This window comes from Balaenoptera physalus (genome assembly GCF_965194825.1).
Source record: "Balaenoptera physalus genome assembly, chromosome: 5".
NCBI lineage: Eukaryota > Metazoa > Chordata > Mammalia > Artiodactyla > Balaenopteridae > Balaenoptera > Balaenoptera physalus.
This window is the reverse complement of record NC_138884.1, coordinates 100,924,894-100,946,348: the sequence shown is the minus strand read 5'-3', so window position 1 is coordinate 100,946,348 and position 21,455 is coordinate 100,924,894. Positions and strand designations below refer to the sequence as shown.

The 21,455-nt window shown below is 38.6% G+C and overlaps 1 long non-coding RNA gene across 13 annotated transcripts in view; it reads left to right on the top strand.

The window, feature by feature from the left end:
- LOC309660941 overlaps positions 1-21,455 on the top strand; it is a 244,056-nt gene that overhangs the window by 4,883 nt on the left and 217,718 nt on the right. The gene's annotated exons all lie outside the window — the stretch shown is intronic.

Below are 21,455 nucleotides of genomic sequence, written 5' to 3'. Positions count from 1 at the left end.
TGCGTCCCTAAACTAGGTAGTAAGTTTCTTTGATGGCAAGAACAATTTTGTTCACCTTCGTGTCCTTTACAGCACTTAGCATGGTATTGCCCACATATTGGGTCCTTAATAATGACTGTCTAATAATGACACTACTGATGCACGAGTCTATACTTTTATCTTTCTATTAAAACTTTGCTGTGGTGCGTACAGACATCACCTTTGTTGTCTTTTCGAAGTGCCAAATTTATAAAGATGTTGGGAAGCAGAGAAATAATTTTTAAAAAGTCACTTATTCCCCCTCATGAACAAGTTTCTAAATACATTTGTATTTGTTCTAGGAGGGAGTCGTCCAATCCAAAAATATTTATTAAATGACAACTTGGTGAACATTAGAAAATTCAAAGAAATATGAGATATAATTTCTTTCTTGCACAAGCTTACATTCTAATGACGATTATTTTTGTGCATGTAGGAGGAATATAAATCCTTGTGATTTGCTATGGTAGACCTGGCATTCAAATTCTTAATCTACCACTAAATGGTTACTTCACTTTGAACACATTTTAACACGTCTGAGACTCGTTTCTTTATCTAGAAAATGGGGATGAAAATAGTACACAATAGAAATATTGGGATGATAAAATCAGATAATGTTTCCTATGCACCAATATAGTGTGCACTCAATGAATGCTAGTTATCATTGTGATTACTATTTGATATTGATGATGACAAAAAGTGCTATGAGATTTCCAGAGGGAAGTCATTTTTATTGGGAGGGCTCAAAAAAGCTGCACAGAAGATGGAGTTTTTGAGGTGGTCTTGTAAGAATCATTAAGATTTCCAAAGGCTGAAGTAAAATATTCTTGAAGGGATAGTGGTAACAGTGCCAAGATGCAGAGAAAGCTTGGTGTAGGCTCAGACCAAACTGGGGAAAGAAAAGTATTAGAGAAAAAGTAGCCATTCTCAAATGATGAGGATAAAGTTCTGTGGTCACACAATTGCATCTTGTTTCCACTCTTCCCATCTCCCAGGTCATACTGCAGTCATTAGTGACGTATTTCACATTCTATAGGTGTAATCACCTGGTAGATACAAACTAGTAGGAAGCATGAGGCTCAAAACTAGCTGAAAATCTCTAATTAACTAGTCCTAGATCTTGATGTCTTTCCTGTGAGTTGTTGCAAGCACACATTTGACTACCTTCTAAAAGTTCAGATTAAAAGGAAGCAAACTTCCAAAATTAGACTTGTAATTAAAATTTGACTTTGATCAGTAGCTGCTGAGAGGGTCATTAAGAGCCATGAATGTACTGACACAGGGGGTTGTTGGGTGGATTAGGTGAGGAGAGAAGCAGAGAGATTGGAAACAAAGCACTATCGAATTGCAAATATCAATTATTATGGGTCTGTGGATGAGCAATTATTACATTAAAAACATTCTTGGCAGGCAGCTCGTATGGGCGTAGATAGCTGCGTCTCCCTCAGAGCTGGGCTTTAATTTGATTTTTGCAAACATGTTTTTGGTTTCTTTACTTTTGAATGGTTTCAGAGAACCCTGGACAGCGCCTGGGTAGAAACTGCATCTAACTGTCTCTAAAACTTGTCGAAAGATGATTTCTGCTTCCTGCAAAGCTCAGAACATGTCATCTCTGAAGGAGTCATGTGAGGGAGAGTGGGAGGGGAATTTGGCTAAGGAGGAGGGGTTCTCACACTGAGTATGGAAGAGACGAGGGTGCGTTTTCCAGAACCAAGAAGCAGTGATCAAGGAGGGACAGACAAAGAAACTCAGGGCTTGCTTTTCTTTCCTTGATTAAGAGTAATGACTCACTGGCATGAACGATGAGGGTTGATATGGCAAAACAATGCAAGAAAGATGTGGTTTTAGCCTTCTGTGAGCCAGCTGTGTGTTGTGGCTGCCCAAAAGACTAATATGATCATAGGCTGCAATTATAGAGGATAGAAGAAAGTGATCATTCCCCTTTTTCTGCACTCCTGGAGCGACACATTCCCTTTTAAGCGTGTGGCATGCCCCCTTGTTTGCCTGGTAGATTCCTATTCATCTTTCCAAAGCCAGCTCAAGGTCACCTCTTGTCTTCTATGACACTTTTCCTGACCCCATTCTCACCAGATTTAATCACTGCCATCTTGCACAGACTCAGTTGTACTATTACATTCATCACTTTTCATTGCCATGTTGCTTATGTGTCCGTCTGCCCTGGAGGCAGGATGCAGGTCTAATTCAATTTTTTACCCAGAGATCCTGGCACTTAGTAGGGGCTCAGTACATATTTATGGAATTGAGAGGAACAGACCAGCTGGAGCATGTTTGGAGAAGATCAAGTAGAAAGATGAAAGGACTTGAAGTCGTGTGGAAACCCAGTTGGAGTCAGGTCATGCTAAGTTAGCAAGTTGACCGGTAGTGGGCTTCTTCCTTGTAGGGGAGGACGAGCTCATCCCCTCATAGGAAGTACTATGGAAAGGGTCTGTAAATTGACTGGGAAGAGAGACTCCAGGGGAAGCCAGAAGGTACTCTTTACCTTGTTCCAAGAGCAAGAATGAGAAAGCTATATGTAAAGGGATAAAGCAATTATGTGATGCAAAAAAAGAAGTTATGAGTTTTCTTTCTTCTTCCCAGCCATTTGGCAATACATGTCCGTGTATTTTCAAAGGAATTCAGGTATCCAGACATACAATGGAATTTATGCCAGAAATGGAAGGATTTTCTTTGAGTCTTGGAAAATAATGCCAGTGACTGAAGCCCCAAGGATGATGAAGGCCAGAAACACCACATTGTATACAATGGAAGTCAAAGTGTAAGCAAATCAAGGAAACTTGAGATACCTCAGTCATCAAGAGTGAAAAAAGGATGTGTAGAACAGTGAAATTTTGTGGCATGGGGAATTCCAGCCTCCACTCACCATATGTCAACTCATTGGTTTTTGTATTTATAGTTTTACAGTTTTTCCTGTACCACCTTTACAAACCATTGCAAAAGCTCTGGAATAAAAATTGGGCAAGCATTTATCATCCTGTATTTCAGATATTTTCAGGAATACCTGACAGTGGGGGAGAAAAGGGAGAATGAGGGCAGAAAAGTAAACATATGACACACAGCAGAAGTTGAGGAAAGGTGAGTTGGCCTCTTAAAAAGTCATACAAAGAAATAAAACTGATTGAAGAACATGCTAACTAGTCATGCATATGAAAGACTGTAATATTAAAGAGGGAGTATGCCTGTCTACATTTCTCCCAGTGGCTAAATACAAGACCAGTAGGGTAGCAAATACGTCTTTTGGTTGAAAATAATATAAATTGTTTTTTACCTAGTTTTAGGCAAAAATCAAATTTATGAGAAAGTAGTGTGTGCTCACAGATCTGAAATTTAAGTTGAAGAACCTGTTCTTTAAGGAAACCAGGCTCTTCAAGGTACTGCCATTAGGATAAATTGGTTCCAACTCTTTTTCTCTCTTACCCCCTTACACTCAGAATTTAAATCCCTGGGAGGTAGATTTGGATTGTCATAGCTTGGATCACATGAGCACTCCTTGGCTAACAGAGAAGAGGACACCTCAGCTGATGGTACTATTAAGACAACATTAAATGCAGAAGGACAATTCCCCAAAGGAAAACCAAGGTGTATCCTTTGGAAGAAGAAGAAATGCAAGATGCAGAGCTAAAACATTAGTCATCTGCTGCAAATGCATAGTCTGTTCCAGGAATTTCTTTTGGCTCAAGGCACTTGGACGGGGGTTGAATGACTATTTGTCAAGCATATTGTAGGAAGAATAATTGAATAAATAATTGGATTGCATAACTTCCTCTCTACCCCTGAAATTTTTACATCTTTGTGATTTTGGAAAAAGGATCAAATCACGAGACTCCCTTTAGGAGGAATAACAAAACCATCTTTACTATTCCTATTCACAACTTTATTTGCAAATATCCAGGATCAACCGGTATATACACAAACAAAAATACATCAATAAGCAACCCACAGTGCAAACAGCTTGTAATTAAAGAACCAGACTAATGCAACATTTTTCCACTTACAACTCTTCCCCACTGCTAGCATTCTGTAAGCCTTCTGTTATCAGATAAGTTAGTTATACACAATAAATACATACACATGTGTGAAGAGATTTAAATATATTTTCCCAAATGTAAATTAAGAATCTTTATCCACCCGCTCTGGATTTTGAGCCAGGTTTATAGTGGCTAAAAATTGCAGCTGAAAATAATTCCCCAGATAAGGTCCATTTCTTCTCATTTGAGAAGTACTGGGAAGGCTATAATAGGATTCTTTAAAGGTTTGCGATATTTGGGTTCAGTTTCTTGACAGATATTAATGATGTTTTCTATTCTGATTATATTATGGGATCATAGATATCTCAAGGTGGAGGACATGTTGAAACATCCTCCTGTACGTGTCCCTGGGACACCAAGAAAATTACTTTAGATGGAATGGAGAGACACAAAATTTGGAGAGTTGGGCTCTACTCAGGGAAAGATAGCATAATATGGTTTGAAAATGGTTTCTCTCTTATTTCTAGTTGTAAGGAGCAGTCTTAGACATGTAGCCCAATTCTCTGAAATATAAGGTCTTCAGGGACCATTTATAATTGAGGTATTGAAATAGTTCGCAACCTACCTGCAGAATTTACCTGAAGAATATTTTAAATTACCCTTAGCAACAGTAATTTACTAAGGTAATGCTTCTCAATGGTGTGGAAAGGGAACACTTAGGGACATCAAAATCTTGGGGGTTTGCAGGAGTGTGTTACAGCTCCCGTATAGTAACTCCCTCACTATACCTCATCACTTCCAAGTTGAGAGTAAGTGGTTTAGGGAGCAAATGATAGATGATTGAAATTGAGATAGTTCTTGAACCTGCAGTTTGCTGACCCTGAGTGTCTGATTGGCTTACCGTTAGGGAGAAAAATTGCAATAAGTTATCCTCATATTCTTCTGCAAATCTTCAAAGACTTGGGAGAAACAAATGAACTAACCTTTATAATGTACATAACACATGACTAGAACACGTCCCTTTATCCCCATCATCAATACTGTTTCCCCAGTTATCTCTGAATGCATCTCATTGTCACATTTAAATTGGTGTCTCACTATGGTAACCAGATATTTAAGTTAAATCTTGATCCCTATCGCTGAGAAACCGTACATCTAATCTTTGTATCTCTGTGTAGGGGAGGACAAAAATTCTTTTCTCTTTGTCCCATCTTAGGTTCATTGGCTGGGCCCTGTAAATTAGATTGTCAGAAGACAGATTAACAAGAGAAAAACAAACAAAAGCTTATTAACATGTATGTCACACATACATGGGAGCCCTCAGTGATGAGTAACTCGAAGGGAATCATTAGAACTTGAGCTTACATAGCATCTTAGCAAAGAATAATAATTTTGTAGAGAAGTGACAAGACAAAGGAAAAGGACTTTGAGCTTCTAGGGGTGACACATTGTGGGAAAGCAAATACTTAGGGAAACTAAGGGTAGATAAGGGCTGCTTTTAGGGAGGTTTGTTATGTAGCTTCCTCTGATGGGTGTCTGGGCTGGTAAGGTCCTAGAGTTGTCTCCAGTGATTTACTTCTGTCCCTCCTGATAGGGAAGAAGGGACACTTCTACAGATTACGTCCCACTGTTAGGCAAATAGAGGAAGATCAGAGAGCTTTTCTAGTATCTGCTTCTTCTCAATTGCCTTCAGCTCAGAATAATCCTTATGTCAAAGTGACATATTTTGGGTTGGCATATCCTGCTACATATCTCTTGCATTGTCTAGTCTATCTGTGGCCATAGTGTTCCATTGTTCCAGTTTTTTGGAGAGTTGAAGTCTTTCCCTTTTGTAGCCCTGATGACTAGCAATAGCTGGATGCCACTTGAAGAGAAAGACTGGCTGCCACAACTACTTTCATGCTTCATGACTGTCTGTTTCTAAAAGGAAAATGTTTTCCTAGAGTGCAGTATAAGTTTAGGAATATCAAAGGCAGTCAGATACTCAGCATAATTATAGGTTAGTTTTGCCAACCAGATATTCAAATCATCTTCTTTTCATGGGAGGAGTGTGTGGTTGATTAAAACATTTGAGGCAGCATCTGACACAAACATTCCAGGGAGCATGTCAAGGAGATCTGGTAGTGGAAAACAACCCTGTGAAGTCAGGAAGTCAAATTTCATCCAAATGGCAGTTGGGAGGGAAAGATGGTTCATATATGAGGCCCATGGGTATGAATGACTAATCTTTTGTGGCATTTTTTTTTTTTCCAGTTCATGGTTCTGAGACAATAGGTGGATTTAGGACAGAAATTCCTTGTCCTCTCTTACTCCTGGACACAGATGAATGATGATGTTCACAACCCATGGCATGGGCAGGATTATTATTATAGAACTTCTGTGTGCTAACTGTAACTTCACACCTCTCTCTCTCACTCACAAAACATGTCCATGTGCAAATGAGTAAAAGTGGCATTTTCCTTAGGGCCAGGTTTCTCAAAGAGTGATTTTAGGTAGTTCATAGATAGGAATCAAATAACATTGACGCACATAGCCACTTAATCCTATTTAAGTTCTCTTTCCATTCTTAGATTACATCAAGGGGAAAGACTCAGTTTGTTGCCAGTGTTTCTTTAAACATCTCAGCTTTTACTATCTCCCTTTGAACAGATCAAAACCCAGCTCTGACTCAGAGTTCTCAGCTAGCAACAGTCTCTAGTGAGTAACAGTATCTAAGTAAAACTTAACAACATTGTGTGGTAATTTTATTTATTTTTATTTAATTTAATTTAATTTTTATTTTACTTTATTTTTTGTTAATTTTATTTATTTTAAATTTTATTTTCTATTTTGGCAAGTGATACTGGTTTTCCATTTATAGTAGTGACATAAAGTTTCCTTCATAAATACATTTATTTAAGTCAAAAAGTGAGCCCCCCAAAAAAAAATTCTTAAAAAAAAAAGTGAGTCCATTTAAAGAAAAAGATTTAAGTAAATAACAGTAAAGATATATCCCATAATGCATAATAATGCAGATATGCTACAATAATAATATAGTTAGAGAGAAAATCCTGATAGTACTAATTGAATGATAGAAGTTTAGGTAATATTGCTATAGGAATAATCTTGAATTGGCTCTAATTTTTCAAAAATAAATTCTTTTCAACTTTTAATACACTGAAGATTATTACTAACAGATTCCTTATGATATATTTCACAAACATTTAAGATGTCCCAGTGTATTATATCACTCTGGTTTAGAACTGCTAACCTATGTAAACTTATTACATAGAAAAAGTATAGAATGTTGGACTATCTCTATTTTAATTTTTTGGAACACATTTCACATTTATGATCTGTGTCTGTGTTCTTAAAAAAAAAAGTAGCAGCAAATGGTTCTAAAAGGCTCTTGTTGGGGAGATGGCTAGTTTTCTAGTCAATGTTTCCTTTTCTCTTTTGCATTGTAACTAAGTTGTATCTGGATATGTGGATGACCAGTTACTTACATTTTTTCATATGGCAAAGTTCTTGCCCTTGGAATGTGAGCATGCCTCCTCCCTATTCTCCATCTGCTTCCTGATGGCTGGAAACTGGATTTGGTAGAAACCCAACTTCAATCATACAGGTAACAAGATGCCTAAGGAAAGATGGAGCAACAAGGGGTAGGAGCCTGGATGCTTGAGTGACCACGTGGAGCAGAGCAGCTCACCCTACCCAGATCATCCACACTGGAACTCTTGTGAGACAGAGGAATAAAGTCCTTTTTCCTTTAAGCCTCCATATTGCTTCACATCCCTTTGTTACAGCAGCTTAGCTTTTAATCTAATATAGTACTCCTCCACTACCCAAACAACTCTCTATTAATATTAGATGTAATTAGTTGGCATAATGAGAAAAGATGGGAAAGAAGTTGTGTCACCTTGTGCCTTTGTCACTAAATTACTTTTGATTCCTTTCATGCCATCTCCTTCCTCGTAAGACTCAGAATGAGTCTGGGAGAGAGTGTTGTGGAGCAACTATTTAAATACACATTATCCCAAACTAATAAGTGTGAAATCTGTTGCTTTACTCCTTGTCTAAGTCAGAGACTGACTCTAGGCAGATTAAGGGGAAACAAATCTATAAGAAGGATTCCAAAAAGCTCATAGAACCATGGAGAAACCTGGAAAACCCAGGTTTCATAAATTAGGTGGCCAAGAGCTTAGGCACTGGGTGGGGCTGGGATGGAAGGCAGAAACTGTCAGGGATTTCTTCCAAGCACTTGTTTTTAGTGTGCTCCACTCAAGATTCAGATTCCTAGAGAGAGAATCTATTTGACCCACCTCAGTTCTATGATTACTCCTCAAGGCAGGGCAGGACACCTTCATTGTCAGGTCCACCATGCCATGGAGGACGGGTTGTTCTTCAAAGGAAACTTGAAGCTCTCTTACTCTGTCTGCCCTCAGTAGTGTGCTGGAACCAACTTGCACTGGTTCATGATAGCTGATAGCACAGCTTTCCAGCTCCATGTTCAGTGACATCTCCCCGGGGGCTTGAAAGCTGCCGTGCTGGTAATATTTACACCAGAGACGTGAGCAAAAGATACAAGTCAGGCCCGTCTCTTCAGACAGCTGGTTGTTAAACATTTTCATGCTCTCCATTACCTACACCTTTTTCCTTCTTTCCACTTGGTATTTTCTGTAGCATCCCATATTAGATAGACTGGCCTTACATTAGACTCAAGAGAAATGGGATTTTTCCATTGACTTAGGAAACCTAGCTGATGGACATAAAAATGTTAATTTTTAAACATGCATCTAAAGCAACTTATTGTATTACTTGATTTGAAAATTAATTTCATCCATGTAGAACAAATGTCTAGTTAAAATGAGGTTTGTGGATGTTGTTATAGCTTGTACAATTCTGAGAAAGATTCCAGAAAGGCATTCTGTTTTGGTTTGGGAACAAAAACAGCCCTGCTTTAGTATCTGAGTAGCTATCATCCCATATTCTTTAATTATTTAACATGTAAGGGTGGCCTTCAAGTGCGTAGAATCCAATAGACAATCAATAAATGCAGGATGAATGAATGAATAACAAAATTGCAAGCATTTTAGGGAAAATATGGTATATTATACTCCTCTAGTGTTCTTTTTTTTTTAATTTTTGAATTTATTTATTTATTTATTTTATACAGGAGGTTCTCTAGTGTTCTTTCACAGAGTTTATCACAGTACTGAGAACATGATTTAATAAATACATACTTGGTTTTTAACTTGAATTAGAGAGTATTCCTCAGGTAGTATAACAAACTGTAGTTAAATGAAAAAGCTAGCTATTTTGTGAACTGATTTTAATTTTGAGACTACAGTGATCAGAATTTTTTGATCCCTTTTTTGGGGGGCATGGTATTTATTTCATTTATTCAATAAGTTTGTTTTGAACACCTATCTGTTGCCTAGGTTTTCAATTGTTTTGGATATATTTAGGGTAGAGTACATAAAGAATATATCCCTAGACAAAAACTTGAGGCTATGGTAATTTTTGTGTGTGTGTTTAATTTAAATTCCATTTCCTGAACCGTTAGATTTTTTTTTAATTACTCTCAAATAGAAGAAAGTAGTTAACCTGTGTCATGTGAACTGTTCAAGCTAAAGGCATCTTTCTAAATGCAGATGTGTTTCCGCATAACTATTTAGTTATTGAGGAAATGCATATTTGTCACTTACTATGTGCCAAGCACTGCTGTATGTAGTTTACAAATATTAACTCAATTAATTCTATTATCCTGATTTTACAGATATGAAAATCAAGGTGTAGAAAAGTAGGTAATTTATTGAAGATCACATAGATAGTAACAGCAGACCCAGATTTAAATCCAGGTGGCCTAGCTCCAAACTCTGAGCTCTTAACCTCACTCTGTTTTGTCTCCCTGAGATGACACTAGGATCTATAACCACAGAGAAGGAGACGACCAGAGGGAGGTGGATCATGTAGGAACTCAACTGAGTGGGAAAAGTGATCAAAGATGCCTTAAAAATGCACGTGTAAGAGCATTTAATGCAGAATTATTCACATTAATCCCAAGTCATAAAAATATGCTAATGTCTACCAACAGTAAAATACATTAAAAAGGAAAACAAGATGCACAAACAATGGAGTTCTATACAGTATAGAAAATGAACTGACTACTGTTACCTAAAATCAAGTAGAAAAGTATCACAAACCTAGTATTTAGCAAAAAACTGAGGTATGATATAAATGGTTACATGCTGAATTACTCCATTTATTGATATATAAAGATAAAAAAATACATAAATGGCAAAAACAGTCTATGGGGCTAGAAGTAATGGATATGGCGACTTTTAAGGAAGAGAATAATGATTAGGAAGGCATATGGGGGCTTCTGATTTGTTGGCAATCTTTTATTTCTTGACCTGGTGGTAGTCACTTGAGTGTGCCCACTTAGTGATAATTCTTTGAACTCTACAGTTATGATTTTTTGCTTCTTTTGTATCTGTGTTATAGTTCAATAATAAATTAAGAAATATTGACTAGAGGGTTAACAGGAAAAAGTGGTATAATTGAAGCCAGAAACAGGGTTGGGTGAAAAACAAAAATGAGTTAAGAAGAAAAATTATTTATACATAGTATATTTGTGAAATCAACCAATTAATCTTGATTGTTTGATTTAGGTATGGAGGATTCACAAACTTTTCCATAAGGAGCCTGATATAGTAAATATTTTCGGCTTTGCTGGCCATGTACAGTCTCTTTCACATAATATTTTTCTTTTTTTTTAGCAACTTTTAAAATGTAAAAACCATTCTTAGCCCGCTGGCTATATAAAACAGGCCACTTTGGGTCATTATGATGTTTCCATGTAGATTCATAAATTGTAACAAATGTACCACGCTGGTGGGAGGTGTTGATCATGGAGGAGGCTATGCATGGGTGGGCACAGGAGTATATGGGCAATATCTGTACCTTCTCCTCAGTTTTGCTGTGAGCCCAAACTGCTCTAAAAAATTAGTCTTAATTAAAAAACAAAAAAGAAAACAAAACAGGCCACAGACCAGATTTGGTCCAAGGGCCATAGTTTGTGTACCCCTTAGCAAGTTCCTGGTAATGCTAAAATGATTAAAATGCAGTTTTTGCCCTCCACATTTCATGCATTTATTCATTCACCATATCTTTACTGAATATCTCCTATGTGCTTTAAGTGAATGAGACAGCTGTATAAACCTGTAAATTACAGTACAATGTGATGAGTACCCTAACAGAGGTACAGTCAAAGTGCTTGAGAAAAAAAAATGCAAATTTCTCTTTTTGAAGTCAAATTTCAACTGCTCTTGAAGTAGGCAGGGATTTACCAGGTAGAGAAGTGGAAGGAATCCAGTATAGTGGATACACCAAGGAGTAAATCCACATAGGCATGATATAAACATACATTTATAAAGTGTTTTTTATATTACTTCATGTGCCTGGAGCATCACATGTGTAGGGTGACAGAAGACAAGGCTACAGCAGTGTTTCCCCAAATTTTTCACATCATGGCACATACATGCCTTACATGTCTGTGAACCATGCACCTCAGATTGGTACTTGAACCCATGTGCTGGGACTCCATCCCACACGGCTGGGACTTGAACCCAGCCAAAACTGAGATTGGTACTCCAACACACGCGACGGGGACTCGAACCCGGCCAAAACCCACGTTCTTTCAACTGAGATCACACACTTGGTTTCAGGAGTTAATGAAGCTCAGGTTCTTTTCTTTCCTTTGTTTTCCCTTTTTTAACATCTTTATTGGAGCATAATTGCTTTACAATGTTGTATTAGTTTCTGCTGTATAACAAAGTGAATCAGCTATATGCATACATATATCCCCATATCCCTCCCACCCTCCCTATCCCACCCCTCTAGGTGGTCACAAAACACTGAGACGATCTCCCTGTGCTATGAAGCTGCTTCTCACTAGCTATCTATTTTACATTTGGTAGTGTACATATGTCAATGCTACTCTGTCACTACATCCCAGCTTCCCCTTCCCCCTTCCTGTGTCCTCAAGTCCATTCTCTATGTCTGTGTCTTTATTCCTGTCCTGCCCCTAGGTTCATCAGAACCATTTTTTTTTATTCCATATATATGTTACCATACGGTATTTGTTTTTCTCTTTCTGACTTACTTCACTCTGTATGACAGACTCTAGGTCCATCCACCTCACTACAAATTACTCAGTTTCGTTTCTTTTTATGGCTGAGTAATGTTCCATTGTATATATGGGCCACATCTTCTTTATCCATTCATCTGTCGAAGGACACCTAGGTTGCTTCCATCTCCTGCCTATTGTAAATAGTGCTACAATGAACATTGGGGTACATGACTTTTTTTGAATTATGGTTTACTCAGGGTATATGTCCAGTAGTGGGATTGCTGGATCATATGGTAGTTTTATTTTTAGTTTTTAAAGGAACCTCCATACTGTTCTCCACAGTGGCTGTATCAATTTACATTCCCGCCAACAGTACAAGAGGATTCCCTTTTCCCCAGCATTTATTGTTTGTAGATCTTTCGATGATGGCCATTCTGACTGATGTGAGGTGATACCTCATTGTAGTCTTGATTTGCATTTCTCTAATGATTAGTGATATTGAGCATCCTTTCATGTGTTTGTTGGCAATCTGTATATCTTCTTTGGAGAAATGTCTATTTAGATCTTCTGTGCATTTTTGGATTGAGATGTTTGTTTTTTTGATATTGAGTTGCATGCACTGCTTGTATATTTTGGAGATTAATGCTTTGTCAGTTGCTTTGTTTGCACATATTTTCTCCATTTTGAGGGCTGTCTTTTTGTCGTGTTTATGGTTTCCTTTGCTGTGCAAAAGCTTTTAAGCTTCATTAGGTCCCATTTGTTTATTTTTGTTTTTACTTCCATTACTCTAGGAGGTGGGTCAAAAAGGATCTTGCTGTGATTTATGTCATAGAGTGTTCTGCCTATGTTTTCCTCTAAGAATTTTATAGTGTCTGGTCTTACATTTATGTCTTTAATCCATTTTGAGTTTATTTTTGTGTATGGTGTTAGGGAGTGTTCTAATTTCATTCTTTTACAAGTGGCTGCCCAGTTTTCCCAGCACCACTTATTGAAGAGACTGTCTTTCCTCCATTGTATATCCTTGCCTCCTTTGTCATAGATTACTTGACCATAGGTGCATGGGTTTATCTCTCGACTTTCTATCCTGTTCAATTGATCTATACTTCTGTTTTTTTGCCAGTACCATACTGTCCTGATTACTGTAGCTATGTAGTATAGTCTGAAGTCAGGGAACCTGATTCCTCCAGCTCCACTTTTCTTTCTCAAGATTGCTTTGGCTGTTCAGGGTCTTTTGTGTCTCCATACAACATGTAAAATTTTTTGTTCTAATTCTGTGAAAAATGCCATTGGTAGCTTGATAGGGATTGGAATGAATCTGTAGATTGCTTTCAGTAGTATAGTCATTTTCACAATGTTGATTCTTCCAATCCAAGAACATGGTATATCTCTCCCTCTGTTTGTATCATCTTTAATTTCTTTCATCAGTGTCTTATAGTTTGAGCATATAGGTCTTTTGTCTCCTTAGGTAGGTTTATTCCTAGGTATTTTATTCTTTTTGTTGCAGTGGTAAATGATATTGTTTCCTTAATTTCTCTTTCAGATTTTTCATCATTAGTGCATAGGAATGCAAGAGATTTCTGTGCATTAATTCTGTATCCTGCTACTTTACCAAATTCATTGATTAGCTCTAGTTTTCTGGTAGCATCTTTAGGATTCTCTATGCATAGTATCATTTCATTGAAACAGTGACAGTTTTACTTGTTTTTTGATTTGGATTCCTGTTCTTTTTCTTCTCTGATTGCCGTGCCTAAAACTTCCAAAACTATGTTGAATAATAGTGGTGAGAGTGGGAATCCTTGTCTTGTTCCTGATTTTAGAGGAAATGGTTTCAGTTTTTCACCAGTGAGAACAATGTTGGCTGTGGGTTTGTCATATATGGCCTTTATTATGTTGATATAAGTTCCCTCTATGCCTACTTTCTGGAGAGTTTTTATCATAAATGGGTGTTGAATTTTGTTGAAAGTTTTCTTTTTTTGTGGCATCTTCTTCTAGTTTTGGTATCAGGGTGATGGTGGTCTCTTAGAATGAGTTTGGTAGTGTTCCTCCCTCTGCTATATTTTAGAATAGTTTGAGAAGGATAGGTGTTAGCTCTTCTCTAAATGTTTGATAGAATTCACCTGTGAAGCCATCTGGTCCTGGGCTTTTGTTTGCTGGAAGATTTTTAGTCACTGTTTCAATTTCAGTGCTTGTGATTGGTCTGTTCATATATTCTATTTCTTCCTGGTTCAGTCTTGGAAGTTTGTGCTTTCCTAAGAATTTGTCCATTTCTTCCAGGTTGTCCATTTTATTGGCATATAGTTGCTTGTAGTCGTCTCTCATGATCCTTTGTATTTCTGCAGTGTCAGTTGTTACTTCTCGTTTTTCATTTCTAATTTTGTTGATTTGAGTCTTCTCCCTTTTTTTCTTGATGAGTCTGGCTAATGGTTTATCAATTTTGTTTATTTTCTCAAAGAACCAGCTTTTAATTTTATTGATCTTTGCTATTGTTTTCTTCATTTCTTTTTCATTTCTTTCTGATCTGATCTTTATGATTTCTTTCCTTCTGCTAACTTTGGTTTTTTTTTTTTTTTTTTTTGGTTCTTCTTTCTCTAATTGCTTTACTTGTCAGGTTAGGTTGTTTATTTGAGCTTTTTCTTTTTTCTTGAGGTAGGATTGTATTGCTATAAACTTCCCACTTAGAACTGCTTTTGCTCCATCCCATAGGTTTTGGCTCATCGTGTTTTCATTGCCATTTGTTTCTAGGATTTTTGATTTCTTCTTTGATTTCTTCAGTGATCTCTTTGTTATTTAGTAGTGTATTGTTTAGCCTCCATGTGTTTGTATTTTTTACTGTTGTTTTCCTGTTATTGATATCTAGTCTCATAGAGCTGTGTTTGGAAAAGATACTTGATACGATTTCAATTTTCTTAAATTTACCAAGGCTTGATTTGTGACCTGAGATATGATCTATCCTGGGGAATGTTCCATGAGCACTTGAGAAGAAAGTATATTTTGTTGTTTTTGGATGGAATTTCCTATAAATATCAATTAAATCTATCTGTTCCATTGTGTCTTTTAAAGCATGTGTTTCCTTATTTATTTTCATTTTGAATGGTCTGTCCATTGGTGAAAGTGGGGTGTTAAAGTTCCCTACTATTATTGTGTTACTGTTGATTTCCTCTTTTATGGCTGTTAGTATTTGCCTTATGTCTTGAGGTGCTCCTATGTTTGGTGCATAAATATTTACAATTGTTTTATCTTCTCTTTGGATTGATCCCTTGATCATTATGTTGTGTCCTTCTTTGTGTCCTGTAATAGTCTTTATTTTAAAGTCTATTTTGTCTGATATGAGAATTGCTACTCCAGCTTTCTTTTGTTTTCCATTTGCATGGAATATCTTTTTCCATACCCTCATTTTCAGTCTGTAAGTGTCCCTAGGTCTGAAGTGGGTCTCTTATAGACAACATATGTACGGATCTTTTTTTTGTATCCATTTGGCCAGTCTATGTCTTTTGGTTGGAGCATTTAATCCATTTACATTAAAGGTAATTATCAATATGTATGTTCCTATTACTATTTTCTTAATTGTGTTGGATTTGTTATTGTAGGTCTTTTCTTTCTCTTCTGTTTCCTGCCTAGACAAGTTCCTTTAGGATTTGTTGTAAAGCTGGTTTGGTGGTGCTGAATTCTCTTAATTTTTGCTTGTCTGTAAAGGTTTTAATTTCTCTGTTGAATCTGAATGAGATCCTTGCTGGGTAGAGTAATCTTTGTTGTAGGTTTTTCCCTTTCATCAGTTTAAATATGTCCTGTCACTCCCTTCTGGCTTGCAGAGTTTCTGCTGAAAGATCAGCTGTTAACCTTATGGGGATTCACTTGTGTGTTATTTGTTGTTTTTCCTTTGCTGCTTTTAATATTTTTTCTTTGTATTTAATTTTTGATAGTTTGATTAATATGTGTCTTGGCGTGTTTCTCCTTGGATTTATCCTGTATGGGACTCTCTGTGCTCCCTGGAGTTGATTAATTATTTCCTTTCTCATGTTAGGGAACTTTTCAACTATAATCTCATCAAATATTTTCTCAGACCCTTTCCTTTTTCTCTTCTTCTTCTGGGACCCCTATAATCCAAGTTTTGGTGCATTTAATGTTGTCCCACAGGTCTCTGAGACTGTTCTCAATTCTTTTCATTCTTTTTTCTTTATTCTGCTCTGTTGGTAGTTATTTCCACTATCGTATCTTCCAGGTTACTTATGTGTTCTTCTGCCTCAGTTATTCTGCTATTGATTCCTTCTCAAGTATTTTTAATTTCATTTATTGTGTTGTCCATCATTGTTTGTTTGCTCTTTAGTTCTTCTAGGTCCTTGTTAAACGTTTCTTGTATTTTCTCCATTCTATTTCTGAGATTTTGGGTCACCTTTAGTATCATTACTCTGAATTCTTTTTCAGGTAAACTGCCTATTTCCTCTTCATTTGTTTGGTCTGGTGGGTTTTTACCTTGTTCCTTCATCTGCTGCATATTTCTCTGTCTTCTCATTTTTCTTAACTTACTGTGTTTGGGATCTCCTTTTTGCAGGTTGTAGGTACATAGTTCCCGTTATTTTTGGTGTCTGCCCCCAGTGGTTGAGGTTGCTTCAGTGGCTTGTGTAGGCTTCCTGGTGGAGGGGGCTGGTGCTTGTGCTGTGGTGGGTGGGGCTGTATCTTGTCCTTTGGTGGGCAGGGCTATGTCTGTTGGTGTGTTTTGGGGTGTCTGTGAACTTAATATGACTTTAGGCAGCCTCTCTGCTAATGGGTGGTGTTGTGTTTCTCTTTTGCTAGTTGTTTGGCATGGGGCATCCAGCACTGGAGCTTGCTGGTTGTTGGGTGGAGCTGGGTCTTAGTGTTAAGACAAAGATCTCTGGGAGATCTCTCGCCGATTGATATCACGTGGGACTGGGTTGTTTCTGGTGGTCCAATGTCCTGGTCTCAGCCTTCCCACCTTGGAGGCTCAGGCCTGACACCTCGCTGGAGCACCAAGACCCTGGCAGCTACATGGCTCAGAAGAAAAGGAAGAGAGGAGAAAAAAATATAACCAAAAAATAAAAACGAACATACAGAACCCTAGGACAAATGATAAAAGCAAACCTATAGAGATAAAATCACACAAAGAAGCATACACTTACACACAAAAAGAGAAAAACAAAACAAAACGAAAAATATATATATTAAAAAAGAAGGGAAGAGAGCAACCAAACCAGTAAACAAATCCACCAATGATAATAAGCTCTAAATACTAAACTAAGATAAACATAAAACCAGAAACAAATTAGACACAGAAAGCAAACCCCAAGTGTACAGTTGCTCCCAAAGTCCACCGCCTCAATTTTGGGAACATTCGTTGTCTATTCAGCTATTCTTCAGATGCAAGGTTTATCAAGTTGATTGTGTGGATTTAATATGCTGCTCCTGAGGCTGCACAGAAAAATTTCCCTTTCTCTTCTTTGTTTGCACAGCTCCTGGTGTTTAGCTTTGGTTTTTGCCCCACTTCTGTGTGTACGCCACCCTTAGGAGTCTGTTCCCTGCTCAGACAGGAGGGGGTTAAAGCAGCGGATGATTAGGGCTCTCTTTCTCACTCAGACCAGGGTGAGGGAGGGGTACAGTAGTCATAATTGGAATGTGGGCTGAGCCTGAGGCGGCAGAGGCCAGCATGACGTTAAGACAGTCTGAGGTGTGCTGTGTGTTTTCCAGGAGAACTTGTCCCTGGATCACGGGACCCTGGCAGTGGCATACTGCAGAGGCTCCCAGAGGTTGTGGATAGTGACCAGCGCTTGCACACATGATTCTTGGTGGCAGCGGCAGCAGCGTTAGCAGTTCATGCCCATCTCTTGAGCTCGTTTGGTGGTGATCTGTCTTCTGTGCGCACACTGGGAAGGAATTCCCTCTCCTTGTGCACCCCAAAACAAAGTTCTCTTGCCTCCCCAGCAGGTCCAGACTTTTTCTCGGACTCCCTCCCATCTAGCTGTGGCACGCTAGCCCCCTTCAGGTTGTCTTCACGCAGCCAACCCCAGTCTTCTCCCTCGGGTCTGACCTCCGAATCCTGAGCCTCAGCTCCCAGCCCCCACATTCCCCAGTGGGTGAGCAGACAAGCCTCTCAGGCTGGTGCGTGCTTGTTGGCACTTTGTGTGGGAATCTTTCCGCTTTTGCCCTCTGCATCCCTGTTGCTGCACTCTCCTTCATGGCTCTGAAGCTTCCCCCCGCCCACCCCCTGTCTTTGCCAGTGAAGGGGCTCCTTAGTGTGTGAAAACCTTTCCTCCTTCACAGCTCCCTCCCAGAGGTGTGCATCCTGTCCTTATTCTTTTATCTCTGTTTTTTCTATTTTCTTTTGCCCTACCCAGGTACGTGGGGATTTTCTTGCCTTTTGGAAAGTCTGATGTCTTCTGCCTGCATTCAGTAGGTGTTCTGTAGGAGTTGTTCCACATATAGATGTATTTTTGATGTATTTATGGGGAGAAAGATGATCTCCACATCTTACTCCTCTGCCATCTTGAAAGTCTCTGACCAAAGCTCAGGTTCTTGATGTCTCATTGCAGAAAGAATTCAGTGAGAGACAAAGTGATAGGTGAGAAGTGGATTTATTTAGAAAGAAACACACTCCACAGACAGAGTGTGGGTCATCTCAGAAGGCGAGAGTGGCACCAGGGTATGGGGTTGTCAGTTTTTATAGGGGTGGGTAATTTCATAGGCTAATGAGTGGGAGCAGTATTCCAGCTATTTCGGGAAGGTGCAGGGATTTCCAGGAATTGGGACACTGCCCACTTTTTGATCCTTATGGTCAGCCTTGGAACTGTAATGGCACCTGTGGGTGTGTTGCTTAGCTTGCTAATGTATTAAAGTGAGCATATACTGAGGCTCAAGGTCTAGTGGAAGTTGACTTGTCCACCATCTTGGACCCATTTGGTTCTAATGAGTTTATGTCATGTCCTTAGGCTGTGTCATTCTTTCAAAGCTTGTGCCCTGACCTCTTCCCTCCTCTTTCATTTGGAGCACTGGGTTAAACAGGTGAAGCCACTTGTGATGGAAGAATGGGCCCAGGGACTCATGCTTCCCTAGGTCCCCGTAGGTTTCTCTGAGATCTGAGTGTATCACTCCACTCACTTATAACCCTTGGCACCCAGGTGGATGTTTTGGAGTAACTAGGGAAGCAGTGATTGAGCAGGTAGGTTTTAGGTCAGGAGGAATTTTGGTGGCTTTGCACTCTCCATGGCTGAGGCTCAAATTCTTGTTTTGTCACTTTTTTACTGGATGACTTAAGCAACTTATTTTGAAACCCCTTTTCTTCCCTTTCCTCCTCCTTGTAAAATGATGATAGTACCTGGAAGGGATCTTGTGAAGCTTAAAATTAATGAGATACTGTATATAAAGCTTTTGCCGCAGAGTCAACACTCAACAAATTAATTTCTTCTCCACACGTTTCCAACCTCCCTATGCACAATTAAAAATCCCTTGATAAGCAAACTTATGCCTTTTCCACTTTCTACACCTGCTGCCTGTGGATAGTGGTAGGGCATTCTGGCCTGGAGGGAGAAATGATAAGTGAGGAGTAACCATAAAATAATGAATAAATCTATTTTTTTTGGCACTCTTACTTCAAATGATAACTATTCTTTAGAAAGAGAGAGGTCATCAACTCTTGGAACACATGATACAAGTTGTACTCTCTGTTAGGAGATACCTTTCTCTTTTTCTCTTTTTATTCCTTTCTTCCTTCCTTCCTTCCTTCCTTCTTTCCTTCCTTCCTTCCTTCCTTCTCTTTTTTTATAAGCCAAAGGTGCAGGGCCTGAGTGGGCTGTGCCCTGGAGGTGAACTAAGGACTCTGGTTAATGGCTTTGAAGGAAACTCATCAGCTGAGTTCAACAGGAACATCTGTGGGTTCATACTGGCCAAGTCCCTAGATATTTTTTCACTGCTGAACATGCTACTTCCCAACTGTTTAAGATAGTGGCTCAGAGCTGTGCACATATTTTGAGATGCATTCTGCTGATTGGATTATTTTTAAAGCCTATTTCTTATCTAAAGTATTTCCTTTAATTGCTTCTTTTTGGCTTGATGTTAGGTCTCAGTGAGGTTGTTCCAAGTCTAGAAACATAGAATACTGATTTCCAAAATTGGAACTAGCCACCCCATCACTTTCCAGATAAGGAAATTGATGCCCCTTGGGGTGAAAAATTGCTCAAGTCACACAGATCTCTCATTCTTTCTTCTTTCACTTCTTCCTCCCTTCCTTATTTGCTGAATAACTCCCAGATGCCATGCACTGTTTTCAATGTTAATGATACAAAGAGACATATGACACAGACAGCTGAACTCCTAGTCTAGTGCAGATGGAGCTATGTAAACCAATTATTACTCTAGACATGATAAGCGATTGCATAGAGGGGCACACAGGATTCCAAGAACACAGAAGAGGGCCAAGTAAATTAGACTTGGAGAGTCAGGGGTATTGAGTGGAGTCTCAAATGTTGTATGGGGTATGAATGGGCTGTATAAAGAGTGAGGTGTGAGAACACAGGTGAGAGAAATGATCTTGCAGACAGAGGGAAGAGTATAGTGTAATAGCATCAGATATTCATTTCATTTTCCTGAATTTATTTATTTATGGAGACAGGAAGGAAGGGAGGGAGAAAATTAGAAAGAAAATAAAATTCAACATGGAATATCACTCCTCCTGTTCTCCCAGGCTGTGCTTTTGTGACGTGCATTGCTCTCCAGCTCAAGGGAGTCATAATTGAGTCTCACACTCATGGAGGAAGAGGGGCAACTTCACAGCCATCAAAACCTGTCACAGGCATGTGTTAGCATCTCACCAAGCCAGTGCAACCCAGAACTGTTTTGGTTATACGTGATTTTATAAGCGAAGTGTAGAACTGAAACCCCTGTAAGATGTTCTTCCACTTATAAAGGCATTCCTACCACGTACTTATCCATAGGGGTTTTCGTTAAGGTGAAATGTTTGCCTGGTTGGCTTTAGGAAATGCAATTCTTTCTACTGATTTGATGAAGATAAATTTTATGGCTGCCATGAACCATCTTCTCTGATTTCTTTCATTAGAGGCAGTGTTATTGAAAGAGCTGTGACGTCAATAAACAAAGTTAACTAACTGCACAACTTTTACTTTCCTAGCTCTGCATGGAACCCCAGAGTCGGTGTGATCCTGAGATATAGCCTTCCCATAGGTCATGCCCACGGGCTTCCATTATCTCTAAGCAGCACACACTCCAGAGCATCTTATTAATGATATTTAATTACATTGAAATTAATGATGTTTTTCATCTGATCCTGGGCTGATTTTACAGCTGGGAGACAAGCTGGGGCGACTTTGGCTTTT